The 16,900-nt window shown below is 38.9% G+C and overlaps 1 protein-coding gene across 12 annotated transcripts in view; it reads right to left on the reverse strand.

Moving 5' to 3' along the window:
* ADAM22 (ADAM metallopeptidase domain 22) overlaps positions 1 to 16,900 on the reverse strand; it is a 217,999-nt gene that overhangs the window by 76,929 nt on the left and 124,170 nt on the right. The window lies entirely within an intron of this gene.

A 16,900-nucleotide genomic window follows, 5' to 3' on the forward strand; every position in this document is an offset into this window, starting at 1 on the left:
AAAACTTGACAAGTTTCTGCTATTCTGTTCTCCAACCATGAATGGCTTTACCAGTAAGCAGTCTGGGTGGGGCTTGAAATTCCGGAGTTTCTTCTGGCAGCTGGTTACATTAATTCCCATGAGACTCATTTCTGTGGATTAAACGTTCTTCTAAGAGGTAATAGGGTAAGTCCTCTGCCGCCTCAGGGTGGTGTCTCAGTCTTTAAATACCTGCCACTCAGAGTGTGGTCTAGAAACCAGTGGGGGTTGAGACACTCAGGAGCTGGTCAGAAACAATCCCAAGCCCCAGCAGCCACCCACCCACTTACTATAAAAGGCATCTTAACAAGGTCCCAGGCGATTCACATGCACATTAAAGTTTGAGAAGCATTGTTCTAAATGGCCTTTTCCATTCTCCCACTGATCTATTTCTTCAGAAGCTAAAAGGTGGTAATTCAACTGACATACTGAGATAGAAAGGACTAGTAGAATGGGTGGTTTAAAGGGGCAAACGTGGCCAGCTGGCTTTACAGTCGGCCTTAAGGATTAATCTTACCTAAAATATTCAGGGCTTGACAAGCAGAGGGGAGAGAACAGGACACAGGATGTAACAAGGCTGAAGACATTCTCTTCTCTGAAATTCCAAGAAAGCAGCCTGGCCTGTGATGGCTGCTTCTCATGAGAAAAACCTACAGGATCGGGTGAAGCCCAGTTTTGGGGAAGTGGCAGAGGATAGGTAAAAGGGCACTGCTCCTGGGTCACCTCCAAATCCCCAAGGGAGTCACTGAGCATCATGAACCCAGGACCGAGGGTAGATGTGATGGAGGGTAAGAAAGAAAAGGGTGGTACTCCACCTGGAAGCCTGACAGGAGGGATCATCAAGTAAACCACAGACTTAAGCACAGAAATAAAGCCAGACACTGACTGTCCGGGAAGGCTGGTTTGGTGAAGATTTAACAGCATGAGCTATCAGCTCCTTCATTTACTAGCTCTGCAATCTGAAGTAAGTTACAGAACCCTCCTGTGTCATCTGTCAAATGGGTATAACAATTTCACAAGGTTGTTCAGAAGATTAAAGAGAGTTAAAGTGCATGAAGAGCTTAGAATAATGCTTGACACTTAGTAAGCACTCAATAAATGTTGCTACTACTATACTATGTATAGGGGCGCCTGGGTGGCTGAGTGGGTTAAGCACACTACTCTTCATTTACATACGCCCAGGTCATACTCTCAAGGTCATGAGGAGATAGAGAGAGAGAGGACACGTGTGCTTGAGTGTGCCCCCACCCTTGTGCTCTCCGCTGGGTGGAGCCTGCTTAAGATTCTCCCTCTCTCTCTGCCCTTCCCCTCCTTGCCTACCCCACCCACTCACACTCACTTACGCACTCTCTCTTGCTCTCTAAAAAAAAAAAAAATTACTATGTGTTAATTACTGTTCTATTCAATTTACATACACAATTGCCTTGAATACTCACACCAATCTGATAAAGAAAGATTGCTATCTCTCTTCTACATAGGTCACAATCTCCAAGAGCCAAGGCAAACTTTGTGTGAACATGTAAATGCAAGGCCTGTGTCATTTCCTCTATACTACTTACGAGTTGGGCCTAGAACCTATGGGGGATCTAAACTTTCCCCCAGGCTGATTCTTTGGGGGTTTTGTTTTGTTTTATCTTTTGAGAAGGGCTGAGAGTAAATTTAACAGGGTTTAAAATATCCTCTGTTGGGTTGTTGGACTGGTGAATTGTCCATAAGATTAAATTCTAAATTAGAGGTCATTATGTTTCAAAAGACCTTCCTGGAAACTTCTAATTGGACCAGAAATCAACACATTCCTTTTTATTAGACAGACATGAGGGGCCAACAGTAAATGAGGTAACCTGGATAGAGCAAGAATTCATTGTGAAAATGTTTCCCTCTACCGGATAGTGACTAACCAACCCCATCAGATCTCTTTCTAAAGTCTCAGACTCACAGTGAACAGCAAATATAATGACAGTAGAAACAAAAAAGATAATCACAAGAATTATGGTATCAGATCACAGAACAGTGGAAATTGACAAGTCAATGTATGTGAGGAAAATATGTTAGAGTCAAAGGCATATAAGATGTCTTATAAATTACTACAGTTTTCTTTTAAATACCAACTTTGGAAACATGTTACATTAAATCATAAAAAGAACAAAGAATTCATGTTTTAAAACAATCTTCCAATATACCAGGGCTAAATAGATGATTAGATAACGAAAAACAATCTTTCACTTATTTCTGATTCTGTAAAATAGGAGTGGATCCAAAAACAGCATATGATCAAGACCCATCTGCACAAAAGCCTAACACTGCAAATGAAGAGAGGAGCTCAATCTGGTTGGCTCATTATCAAATGTTTCCATGACACTTTAAGAGAAGCACAAACAACAGGGGGGTAAAATGTCTTCAGTTGGGCTACTAGAATTCCAATTTTGAGGCTCTCAGCTGGTGGTATATGTAATTCTTCTAAATGATGGGAATTAATTTCTGTGTTGTGACTTTAAGGGATTCACCATATGGCAATAATTATTTAAACCATGAACTAAAGTAATGAAGTTATTACAATGAACTTATTGATTTATTAATTATTAAAATAAATAAAACTTAATAGATTTTGAGATAACTCGAATACTTTTATCTAGTATTTTAAAAATAATAAATGCTTATGGAAACATTTCTAAGAATTCAGGATGCATATGGTGACCAGTGAAAAATACTCCCTTCATACACATTGGAAGTAGCTGACTCCTGAAAAGCAAGCATTTTTGACAGATTCTGTGTACCATATCAGGAATGGTCTAAATGGCATATTTAAGGAAATACATAAATACACAGGTATCCATTTCAGTGCAGAAATAGGTTTACACTGTACACACTGTTCTGCCACTTGATTTTTTTCCTTAAGGTAACCTTGACATCTTTGTGTATCAATTATCTCATTCTTTCCATAATAGCATAATATTCCATTATGGGATGAACCATAATTCATTTAAGCATTTCTGTACCAACAGACATTTAGATTATCTTCATTTTTTTGGTCATCATAAACAATATTTCAAACATCCTTTCACATATATATTTTTTAAAGATTTATTTATTTGACAGAGAAAGATCACAAGTACGCAGAGAGGCAGGCAGAGAGAGGGGGAGAAGCAGGCTCCCTGCTGAACAGAGAGCCTGATGTGGGGCTCGATCACAGAACCCTGGGATCATGACCTGCGCCGAAGGCAGAGGCTTTAATCCACTGAGCCACCCAGGCACCCCACTTTCTCATATTTTTGTGCAATTCTTTTGATATCTAGGTAGAACGCATTACTAGATGTAAATCTGGCAGGTCAAAAAATATGTGCCTTTTAAATTTAGTATGTTTTAAGGGACAAATAAAATTAGATTTCTTGGCACTTATATCTGTTTTTAAAGATGCACTGCGTTTGAAAATAAGAAACTGCATTTTATTAAAAATGGTATACTGCAAGAAAGATCACTACTTAAGCCAACTTTGTTGAGTCTTATAAATTATAAAAGTTTTCCATATCTTCATACAACTTTCTTGAGGAACCAGATGCTTACTGAAAGTAGGTATTATATATAATAATCTAAGACATATGTAGGGAAAGAGAAAAGTCAGCAGCACGTCCTAATAGAGCTTGGCTCCTTATCCGAATGCCAGTCATAGCTTCATTCCTTGAAGTCTCTTTTGTTCCAGAAATAAACCTGCTGTCATTGAAACCTTCTTCATACTCCTTGATTTAATAACACAATCATAACAGTACAGATGTTTACTTTTAGATAATTAGATAGAGCTAAAAAAAAAATTACCTGCCTCTATAAAAATGAACTGTACGATAGTTCCTATGTCTACTGGTTTATCTCCCTGGTGGACAAAAGGCTTATTGCAATTTTTATTCTAAGGAAGTTAAAATAATCACTTATTTGCAAAATTCAAAGATAAACCGCATATTTATTAAAGAGCCAGAAAGATCTCAAAAGAAAAACAGAATTTATTACAAATATGATACACTGAAAGCACAAAGGAAGCTACATAGACTGGGTTATACAACTACAAAAAGCCAATAAAAGGAACCAAGGGGAGCACAGCAGCAAGGCCACAGTCATCTGCCCTCCATTCAGACCCTCAAAGGAAATTCTACAACTTTATTGGTTCCACGATAAGTCAGGGCCACCTCCCTCAAAAAGCCTGCTGATTTCCTCCTCCTCACAAATTACTTCTCATTAACCTCGCATTCTCTGAATGTTCATATACTATCAGATCTACTGCACCTCTTTACACTTGCATTCCTGTTTCTGCCTATGTCCTCCCCTAGTCTATGGTGTCTTTTCAGGGAAGCACATGTATAAATCTATGTTTGTATCTCCAAGCATGCTGTTAGAAAAGAGTGAATTTCCTCACCAACAAGATGGGATTAATACCTACTCACGCTGCTAATAAGAGTATTCAAGGAATTCCATGAAATAACAAAGTCCAGTCCACTGTAAACTACTATATAAATAGGTAAGGGGGGCAGTCAGGGCATAATTACTCAATGAGGGATTCTATCATGTCCCTTGAGCTAGGCTTCTCTTAATTTATGTGCTAAGCCTAACAGTTCAGGGCTATTGATTAATAATGCAGATTACTATGTTTCTGGCCCTGAGAGTTTGTTTAAGCAGCTCAGAAGTGAAACTGAGAATCTGCATTTTTACAAATACCCCATGTTTTTCTTACTCTAGGAATACACCAGAACAGTGGTTCTCAACCTTGGTTGTGTATCAGAATCACCTGGAGAGCTTTTAAAATCCCAGTGCCCAGGCCAACATCCAAATCAATTAAATCATTATCTCTGTAGATGGGACATGGCCATTAACATCTTTACCAATGCTCAGATGATTCGATGAAAATGCAGTGACTGAGAATGCCTGCACTAGAGAATTGTTGCTCAGTAACAGGGATTCCCAAAACTGTTCCCCAAACTAAAGACTCATCCTGGTGGGCTTTGTAAACCAAATGATTCTCCAGACTTCCCTCAGAGCTAGGGGATCAGAATCTCCAAGGAGGTAGGGCTCCAGGGTTTTTAGAGTTGCAAAAAATTCCCCAGGTGATTCTGAATACTGTATTTGGAATTACTAACCTAAAAATACTCAGTCCAATACCAAATCATCTCCATGTAGAGGATACCAGAAAGACTAGGATCTTTCACAGAATGAAACTATCTACCATAGCCTAGGCATTCTGTTTGGTGATGTTGGTGATTTATGAGAGAATTCATGACGACTGATGAGGCAAATACTTTACAAATGAGAAAACATGGATTAAGATAGAACCTTCCTACCTACTTAAACTTGGGTATAACAGATGCCCAGTCAAGTATCTTTACACTGGCAGTTATCAAAGAGCAGTTTCTAGCATAATAACATGCACTTGTTAGAAATTCAAATTCTCGAGCCTCACTCCAGGCTTACCTAATCAAAAGGTCTGGGGATATGCTCCAGCTACCTGTGTGTTAGCCAACCCTCCAGCTGACTTCAATGCACTCCAAAGTTTTAGAGCAACTGCGTTATACCACAATTGTCCCTGCTCTCAGGGCTGAGCTCCCTGAAAAACTGCACTAGTTCCTCAGCAGAGTCTTAAAGCAGAAAGAACATACACAGTCATAGTTCTTCTCCACACCTCTTCTTGTATGACCCAGGTCAGCCAGCTTTATCAGAAACAATATAGAAGATAAAAGGTGAGATAAGAATATGTGAGAATTCTACCACGGACAAAGCCATGTAGAGCAGTGCTACTTGTTGTAGGTGCTGGTATGCGGGACACCTTAGCCTGATGAAAGGGACCAGTGTGGTCAATCATCCTGCTAGCCTCACACCAAGGGGTTTCGCAGGATGTAGGTTGCTGCACTGGTGCTACATCCAAGGAAGCCACAGGCAAATCAAGATGATGTGGTCACCATAAAAAGGGCAGGGCCGGTGTGACACTTACAGACCAAATCCTCAACCTGGTCACCATTATGTTCCTGCTCTGCTCACTGGATCATAACCCTCTCCCACTCTATGGGCACCAGTCCCGGGACCTGCCTCTGCCCTGACAGGTGGCTTTTATGCCAATCATCCACCTCCATGGGTGAGATCCCTGGTCACTCTAGCACAGTAGTTCTGAGCCCCAGAATACCAAGCCTTATTCTGTATCAGTTACATTAGAATCTCTAGGGGTGGGACCTTGCATTTTTAAAATCTGTCCAGATGATCCCAACATGCTACCATGGATGAGAAGCTATGCTCCAGCCAATACCCCTTTGCAAAAACTGAAGCCCTGCCCTTGAACTCTACTGTATACTAGATTCTTTCCAGGCATATGCACTGCCCAGACTTATGTTTGTGGCCACATGGGTAGAGTCCATTCCACCAGGCACTTGCCTACAATAAACTCTTCCCAATTTCCCCTTGATTGACACTGACATGAGGAGCCTGCCCTTTTCTTACCTTTCCCCTTCATCCCTCCCAATGGTGACAAATGGCATTTTCAGACATTACTGAGTCAGGAGTAAACCAAGTCTCCCTAGTGCCATTTGCATCAAAGAAATGCCTAGAAAAGCAAAATCTTATGTTGGAGAGGATCCACCAACCAACTCTGATTAAAATTTGTAACTTGAGTTTACAAAGAATCAGACTGGCTTCACAGAAGGGACATAAGTTAAACATCTGTTCAGGTACAAAGTATAACAGTTATTCTACAAGTTCTCTAAGAAAAGTGGACAGAAAGACAATCTCACCTTATTTTACAGTAAATTAAATTAAGCTATAACATGGTGGTTCACAAATGCCAATTATCCATGGGTCTGTACTAACATATGTCAAAATCTTTACCAGTTCATGCCAAAATGAGAAAAATAAGATTTTTCTTTCATAAAGCTAAATGTAATTTCATTTTTATAACTGCCCTTTGTTTTGAGATTAGTTCGGTCCTTCTCTTTCATTATTAAAGTTATCCATTTTTTTTTACATTTTTAAGAGAATGTTTATTTTGGAGCAATGTTAGAGTCACAAAAAAGTTGCAAAGAGTTCTAGCATACCTAATCATCCAGTTTTTTCTCTGTTAAGATCTTACATTAGCTGAGTACATTTGTAAAAACTAAGAAACTGACCTTGGTACATTACTACTTACTAGAGTCTGAGCATTTAGATTTTAGCGGTGTTTCCATTAATTTCTTCTTTCTGTTCCAAGACCCAACTCGGGTTACCATACTGCATTAGTTGTCATATTCATTCTCTGTATGGTAACAATGGTAAAGAGAATTTAGGTATCTTGAAAGGGTTGTTTCCTTATATGATGAAAATAAAAAGACTGGCAACTCTGTATTAATCCCTAAAATTTGTTTTGTTAGTATACTAGGCTACGAAATATAACTCTAGCAGAAGTATAAAAGAGTATGTCCTAGATTTTAATTTCACACCATAAATTTTCATTTTTTTAAAAGACCTTATTTATTTATTTGACAGAGAGAGACTGAGAGAGGGAACACAAGCGGGGAAGGCGCAAAGGGAAGGGAGGAGCAGTTGGAGAGGAGAAGCAGGCTTCCTGCTGAGCAGGGAGCCCCATGTGGGACTTGATCTCACGACACTGGGATCATGACCTGAGCTGAAGGCAGATGTTTAACAACTGAGCCACCTAGACATCCCTCACACTATAAATTTTCAAAAAAATTTTTTTAAAACAACCTTATGTAATCGGCTTAATTTAAGTGATTAGAAATAAATTCTGAAAGATTAGTTAATAACACTTTGCAATGGGGCACCTAGGTGGCTCAGTTGTTTAAGCAGCTGCCTTTGGCTCGGGTCATGATGCCAGGGTCCTGGGATGGAGCCCCATTTTGGGTTCCTTGCTCAGCAGAAAGCCTGCTTCTCCCTCTCTCATTCCTTCTGTCAAATACATAAGCAAAATCTTAAAAAACAAAACAAAACACTTTGCTATAACAGAAATCTAGGATTTCTTGTTTTCTGAGATTGTTCTGAACTAGCCTTTCAAAGAGGTTTGTATAGTAGATAGCCTTGAAAGATGGAGATATCTTTCATTTTTACTATTATAAAAGATTTGGTTTCCTAAATTCAGAATTTCTCTCTAGTAACACAACACACTGTGTGTACAAGTGTCACTTAGTCCTTCCCTCTGTTAACCTCTGGAATCGATGCTTGAGAAACAAGTCTAACAAAATGTTGATGTTCTGGCTACTGCTACTGCTCTGAGTATTGAAGTTCTTTGTCTCTGACCCAAGAGTCTTTTGTCTTCTTCCAGCAAAGAAATTTCAGCAGGCTCACTTATTAACTTCCAAGTAAGATAAAAACTCAGACCTCCACAATTCTGGAAACTTGGATTTCCACTATCCCCTGAAAACTAAGAGTTTTGCTAACAGTGAGCATCTATTCCCACATTTCCATGTTCTTACAGGACAAAAATCAGCTGAAAATGAGTAAGGCTCACATTGCCCATTTTACCACAACTAGCCAGTCTCTCATTTATACTACTGGTTGAAAACTCTGGATGTTTCTGCTTGCCACCCTATTCAACAGTATAGTTGTTCAAGCAGCAACCAAGTTACCAGCTTACTCCAAGATCTAGAACTAAAGCATCATTCAAAATCTCTGCACTATTTTAGTATTAACTGATCAGCACTAGGATCTTGTAGCACAGTCATCGATCAAAAAATATTTTAAAAACTAATACAACATCTAGTTGATAAAAAAAATGATTTCATTTAAAAATTGCATGGTTTCTATTAAAGGGAAAAAAATGTGTAAGAATAGTATTGTGGCAAAAGTTTCTACAAGAAAGGAACAAAGAGAAGAACTAGAAAGCCACTGGATATAAATAAAGGTGATAAGGAAGGAGTTAGTCCTACTGGAAGATGGTGAACACCACAGAAAATGAGGGCTATCACTTTCTTATAAGCTCTCCGGTTTAAAAAAAAAAAAAATCCCACCAGGGACCTAGTGAGCTTAAAATCTATTTTTATTGCTGTGCAGGAGTCTTTCCTCATACTGATTTCCCCCCGGTAATGTCAGCTAAGGAAAACAAGGTATGAAAACTATGATAAGTTCCCAGGAGTTCCGCTCACAAGCACCCTAAGTGAACAACTGTTAGTCTTTTGAGATGCAATATATTTTCGAAATGTACAGAGTCCCTTCTCCTCTTGTCTATCAGCCCAGGCACCTCCAGCCCATATTCTTAATGTTTTTACATCAGTTAGAATCAAAATGCCTTCTACATTAGTTTCCTAGGATGGCCGTGACAAATTACCAAATTACCTGGGTGGCTTAAAACAACAGAAATTGGTATTCACACAATGCTGGAGGCCAGATGTCTGAACCGAGCCACAACCCCTCTGGACTCTAGAAAAGAATCCCTTCTTGCTTCTCCCTAATTTCCAGGGGTTGCCAACAATCCTCCATGTTTGCAGACACACCTCCTCCCATCTCTGCCTTGTCTGCGTGTTTTTTTCCCTTTGTGTGTCTGTGTCTCTATCTAAACTTCCCTCTTACAAGGACACTGGCCATAGAATTAGGGCTCTCTTTCCAACTTGATTACATCTGGAAATATCCTGTTTGCAAAAAGTCACATTCACAGGCAAGAGGGGACATGACTTTTGAGGGGACACTGTTCGATAGAGTACAACTTCTCATCAAGTGACCGTTTAGATTTCTAAATCCAGGGATTTTGCCTCTAAGAAGATTGGCCTAGTGGAATAAACTGGAAGTGTCTAGCTTCATTCATCTAATAAGAATAAGATCTACCTTAATTACCTCTAGCCAGCCATTCATTCTAGTTTCCTACAGATTCATTCAAAAATAGTCACCATCATTTTCACACAAGTAATACGATAAACCTGACCTTTGGTTCAAGCTTCCCAAATTGCTTATTTTTAACCAGAAAATAGGCAAGAGAAAATATTCTTTAGCTGTCAGGTAATTATAAAGAGTCCATCAATAAAACAATATCTTATTAGACTACTAAAAATTTTTAGGTTCCCACAAATGCTCCTGTGCAACAAATTACTGTAATACAGACAGTACTTACGAGGTGCTCTGAGATGGAGTTCTAAATTGGGAGAATGGAAAATCAATGTGGCCCACATACAGTGACTATATAATTACAAACTCATGAAATTATAACTCTTTCCAGGAAATTATTACATCATTGTATCTTTTTACAAATAACGGAAGTTTAAATGTATTGCTCTATATGAATTTTTTAGCATAAGAAATGTATATTTTCTAAAACCTTATTCTGTAGTTGATGTCTGAACATTAACAGAGAGAAATATAATTGATTAGAGGATAGTTATACAAACAGAAAGCATATTTGGCATTCCTACAACAAAGGAAGAAAAAGATTATGTTCCAACTGAAAAGACTTTTTTTGTCTTTTTTTTTTTTTAAGAAAATGTAACTATATGGGGGTCTGGGGTAAGGAAAAAAGGACAATTTTCCCCACTTCTAGCATGAATGTGTCCGACTGAATTTCACTTCCATTCTATCATTCTCCCATTCACTCTTTTCTTTTCTTTTTTTTTCTTTTCTGAAGAAGTGAGAATAAACAGGGAAACCTTCTAGCTACTGAAAGAAGACTGCATTGCAACATCTCTTCTCCCTCTTAGACCCTGAGCCTCAAGCACTGTGCTCAAGAACTCAACACCAGTATTCAGTCTTCCCTCCCCGGATGATTCTGAATTAGCCCAGGGCTGATTTAAGTGTACAAACAGAGGGTTGGCTTCCTAAAGAGGAACTTCTCAAGCAATGCCCTTCAGAAAGACAAATTTGTATTTAAGGCTGTGTGTGATAAAAAGGGACATCTGGGTGGCTCAGTCAGTTAAGGACAGCCTTCGGCTCAGGTCATGATCTCAGTGTCCTGGGATCAAGCCCCATGTCAGCTTCCTTGCTCTGCAGGGAGACTACTTCTCCCTCTGCTTGTGCTCTCTCTCTCCCTTTCTGGCAAATAAATAAATAAAATCTTAAAAAAAAAAAAAAGTGATTCCAAGCGTGGAAAAGTAAAGTGGGTTTGGTTTGTTTTTGTTTTCCAGCAACTATTTCTATGGACACAGGTTGGTCATTTGCCATTTTTGTTACTTATTTTTTTGTAAAATGAGGAAGGGAGTTAAAGTAGATGGTATCGATGATTTGCAATTTATTTGTTGTTGTTTTCTGCAATCTGTTTTTACTTTAATTAATTGATCAGTTGATTTAAAAAAAAAAATCAAGGCTTACCAACCTTTTTCTTTTAAATACCAGGCCAACTTCCAAAAAAAAAAAAACAATCTTACACACAGCACTTAGCATAAAGCAACAAAACTAAAATGCAGTAACAAAGATGCTCATATGTTTGGGAATATTTATTTATTTATTTATTTATTTATTTATTTATTTATTTTAAAAGATTTTATTTATTTATTTATTTATTTATTTGAGAGAGAGAGACACACAGTGAGAGAGGGAACACAAGCGGGGGAGTGGGAGAGGGAGAAGCAAGCTCCCTGCCGAGCAGGGAGCCCAATACAGGGCTCTATCCCAGGACCCTGGGATCATGACCTGAGCCAAAGGTAGATGCTTAAGGACTAAGCCACCCAGGTGCCCCTGGGAATTTTTAAAGGTTTAATATAAAAATTCTAAGTAAGTTATAAATCCAGGTGTCCTGGGATCCAGCCCTGCATCGGGCCCTCTGCTCAGCGGGGAACCTGCTTCCTCATTTCTCTCTGCCTGCCTCTCTGCCTACTTGTGATCTGTCAAATAAATAAATAAAATCTTTAAAAAAAAGTCTAATTGCTATGTGGAAAAACCTACCAACCCCACTCAGAATTACCAGAGCAACTATTCTGCCATCCAGAGACAGTTACAAGTACCGTACTGTCCAGATTTTTTAGAATATCGAGAAAATAGAGAAATCAATGTGTGAAGTCCAAAGGGGGGATTGGCCTGATTCCTGCAGGTCACATCTCATTTCTTTGAGTTGAGGCTCTGGTCAAAATACCATACCCCTGCTCTGATGCTGTGTCCACTTCTTATTCTATCCACCCTCTCTGGTCTCTATTTCTCTCACACACCTATATCCTACAGCAAGGCCTCTGGACCCTTACAAGTGCTAATTTCACTGCCTGAAAAGCTGTTCCCCTCCCACTTACCTTTCAAACTTCAGAATTAATATCGTTTCCCTATGGAAATATTCCCTGACCAAACAGACTAGGTCAGGTCTCCCACCAAATGCTTTCAGGACAATGTGGACCTAATTCCCTTTACAGCGCTTTCATAAGTGTCATTTTAAAAGCTCTTTTGGTAGGGGCACCTGGGTGGCTCAGTAGGTTAAAGCCTCTGCCTTCCGCTCAGGTCATGATCCCAGGATTCTGGGATCGAGCCCCGAGCCCCGCATTGGGCTCTCTGCTCAGCGGGGAGCCTGCTTCCTCCTCTCTCTGTGCCTGCTTCTCTGCCTACTTGTGATCTCTGTCAAATAAATAAATAAAATCTTAAAAAAAAAAAAAAAACCTCTTTTGGTAGCAATGCCATTATTTTCATTATTCCTGTCATCCCTACTACACTACAAGTTTTACGAGAGTGGGAATTGCATCATACTATTCATAGTCACCTCCCTGAGCTAATGGCAAGCATTCAACACATAGCTATCGAATGAAGGAGGATTGAGAACACAGGCAGGGTATCTGAGAATTTAGGCTTTTTTCTACTCTGTCATAAATCTCTAATGTCAGCTTTCCTACTCATTTTAAACTCCAGTTCCCTAAATTTTTAGAAGTTTTCCACAGGGATAATTAAGTCCACTTGCATCTAGCTCCCCTTCTACCTCTTATATACAACAAAAAGGATGCTTTGATAAAACAGTAGACCCCGGAATAATCACCCTCCAAAATGGCTGTAAACACTCAAACCACTCAATGCTGAGGTACTTTTTACTCTACTCTTTATTACTTGTTTTGTTTTATTTTGGGTTTTTTTTGGGGGGGAGGGGATGGGACAGAGGGAGAGTGAGAGAAAATCTTAAGCAGACTCCATGCCCAACTCAGGGCTTGATTTCAGAATCCTGAGATAATGACATGAGCCAATATCAAGAGTCTGATGCTTAACTGACTGAGCTATCCAGGCGCCCCTACCCGTTCTTGTTTTTATAGTGGCCATTTATTCACCGGAAAATAGGAGTTTTTTTTTTTTTAAAAAAGGAATAAGAAAATAGCACTAATTTAGGACAACACCAGGAAATAATCTATGATTTTTTTTTCTTCAAATGAGTTTCAAACTTGTCAAAAACACTTCCACAACTTTTTGTTCAATCATACTCTAACAGTTCACTCTAATTTCAAAAACATTTGTAACATTAGATTTATACGATGCTGTATAATGAAAAATTAATTCTATAACTAGGATTAAAGTAGTAACAATATTCTATTACAAAATAGTTAATTGGTTCCAAACATAGAATACCATTATTTAGTGCTACTTTTAATTTTGTTTTAATTTATGGGAACATGTCTTTTTAAGTTTATGGATAATACCTTGAACATTAACAGATGAAATAATGATTTCAATACTTATTTGGAAAAAAATCTTAACACTAGAATGAAAATAAACAGGACTTTCTACTCAAACTGGATACAAACAGAGCTTTGGAAGAGAATTCATGCTGACACCAGCTGTCACTTTTCATTTTTCCCTGCTCCCAGAACGAAGATACTTGACCTGTATAAACTGGTAATGGGCCAATATATTTCCTTCAGGCTACAGAGTTAAGACTACTTGGAATCTTAACAATGCCATTAAGGTAGCTGATGCATTATTCATGATGATGGACATGGAGCAACCTTGCTTCTGTCCCAAAGGAAAGTAAAATTTACTTAATCTGCACAGAATTTTCTCCTATAATGCAAAGAGAATCAAATCAAGAAATCTGAGACCTTCCTGAAGCCACACTGATTACAAGACGGCAGAGGAGCATATGTCTGCATAAACCTGCCAAGGGGAAAATGCACACATTGTCCAGCTCATTGAAAAGATACTAAATAGATGACTAGCCATGGTTAAAAAATAATGCTGAGACATACCCAGAAGAACTATTACATGTGGGGAAGAAACAAACACTTTACTAATTTTTACATTAAATTTGTGTAGCTCTTTTATTCCTCCTGTGTGTGTGTGTACGCACGTGCTCACACGCTGGGGAAGAAAGGAGGATGGGTACTTTGAAGCACCGTGGCAGAAAAACAACCAAATATCTTCTAGTCTGTTGGCAGGATGATGATGTGTTTTAGCTTAGTTACTCTTGTCCATAAAACTTCACATTCTTCCAGATGCAAGTAAAAATACACATAGGCTTAATTTAAGATGGGCCTAAGAACTGAAGCGTGTGTCTGCCATGTGTGAAACAGCTACATATTTCCAACAGTTAGAGCTCAAGAGCCGTGGCAATTCCCCATGCTGAACAATACTCAGTCCAGCCTCTATTGAGAACAAAGAAGGACTAAAAATAAACCCCAAGGGAGAATGCCTGAAAAAACAAGGCTTCCTGAGAAGGCATTTGGTTTTCTTTAGAAGAACAGAAATTTCTATTTAGAATAATCAAAACTCACTTCAACCAAACGATGACATCTTTTTAATGTACGTCTTACTAAAACAAACTGCTAATGTCGGTGTAACTGCAAATGGTAAACTGGGGTGTTCTGACTTAAATATGTGCATTCCGATTCCTCTGGTGTGATCGTTTCCATAGAGAAGGTAGACAATAGTGGATTAAAGCAGGAACTCTGGCACCAGAACACCCGGCTTCAAGTTCTCCAGCAAGTTAGTTAAACTATCTGTGCCTTAGTTTCCTTGCTGCAAAATGAGGACAGCAATGGTACTACAGGAGGACTAAGTAACTTAGCATATGAGATGAGTACCCAGCACAGAGTAGGTACCATCCCAGCATTTGCTGCTTCTCCGGCTGCCACCAATTCTTCTGCTCTTTTATTCCTCAGTCCAGTTACCAGTACTGACACCATCAGGAGATCTCTAGGATTCAAAGATGTACAGAATGTATGAAACAAGAGATCCCTGATGGTAAGATGAGCACTTATGGGCTCATAATAATTAATTCGTAAAAATGCAAAATTTTGAGAATGATATAGAACAGAAGCACAGCAAGTCATTTTATTTTTTTAAACTCCATTAAGGTGAGCACAAGTAGCTGGAGAGAACATGCCACCAGTAGCTTTAAGGGAGCAAAATAAGTTTAGCTTTGTAAGGAGAACTGGTTACCTCTTCCCAACAGCTAACATTCAACCACTGGCAGCTCTTACTCGTTACTAAAATTTAGTCCTACAGACAGCAAAGATAACAGACTTCAAACAGGACAGCAACACATGGTAATTATCAGTCAACAAAGCCAGCTGACCAGGATTCCCATACACTCACCATCAAATGTATGGCTTTTACAGCTACACTTTTGTTCATGATTTAAAATACTTTAAAAGACTTATATGCGGATATCATGGCTCTTGCAGTAACAGAGAAAATTGATGAGGCTTCCTTCTGATATAATCCACTATTTAAAAACAGAAGTATTTAAAAACGAGCAGCAGCTCAACCCCGCTGGGCCAGAAGAATGAGGTTTCCTGTGCTGGATCTATTTGCAATTATAGAATCATCTCTGCACCAGGAGATTTCTAGAATTGAATCCCACTACCATCCCCCATTACTCAGTTCAATATTATCTTATTAAATTACTGGAAGATTAACCCTACATAGAAAGTCTAGATCTCATTCTTTTTTTTTTTTTTTAAGATTTCATTTATTATTTATTTGACAGAGATAGACACAGCGAGAGAGGGAGCACAAGCAGGGGGAGTAGGAGAGAGAGAAGCAGGCTTCATGCAGAGCAGGGAGCCCAATGTGGGGCTCGATCCCAGGACCCTGGGATCATGACCTGAGCCGAAGGCAGATGCTTAACAACTGAGCCACTCAGGTGCCCCTCTAGATCTCATTCTTGTAGAATCCTACCATCCTGAGTATTTTTTTTTTTAATTATTTATGTCAGCAGTTAGAGGCTAATGAAGTCATTAAATATAATAAAATTCAAAACTAGTTATCCACAGTTGGTTATCAGATATTCATGGATAAGAAAAATTCATAGAACAAAATTTTTTTAATGTTATAAATATCTTTTTATTACTGTTACTTCTTTTAAAATTTAATTTTATTTTTTTTCAGTGTTCCAAAATTCATTGTTTATGCACCACACCCAGTGCCCCATGCAATACGTGCCCTCCACAATACCATCACAAGGCTCATCCCACTCCCCAACCCCCTCCAAAACCCTGTTTGTCCAGCATGGAGGTTCCTCAAAAAATTGAAAATAGAGCTACCTTATGACCCAGCAATTACACTTTTTGGTATTTACCCTAAAGATACAAACTAGTGATCTGAAGGGGCACGTGCACTCAAATGTTTATAGCAGCAATGTCTACAATAGCCAAACTATGGAAAGAACCTAGATGTCCATCAACAGATGAATAGATAAAGAAGATATGGTATATATATATAATGGAATACTATGCAGCCACCAAAAGAAAGATTTCAATCTTGCCATTTGCAAGTGTGGACGGAACTAGAGAGTATTATGCTTAGCAAAATAAGTCAATCGGAGAAAGACAACTATCATTCAATCTCCCTAATATGAGGAAGTGGAGATGCAATGTGCAGGGTTTGGGGGGTAGGAAAAGAATAAATGAAACAAGATAGGATCGGGAGGGAGACAAACCATAAGAGACTCTTACTGTCACAAAACGAACTGAGGGTGACCGGGGGTAGGGGGGTAGGGAGAGGGTGGTGGGGTTATAGACATTGGGGAGGGTATGTGATACGGTGAGTG

The sequence above is a fragment of the Lontra canadensis genome, unplaced genomic scaffold, assembly GCF_010015895.1.
Source record: "Lontra canadensis isolate GAN:19392208 unplaced genomic scaffold, GSC_riverotter_1.0 scaffold2, whole genome shotgun sequence".
NCBI classification, from domain to species: Eukaryota; Metazoa; Chordata; class Mammalia; order Carnivora; family Mustelidae; genus Lontra; species Lontra canadensis.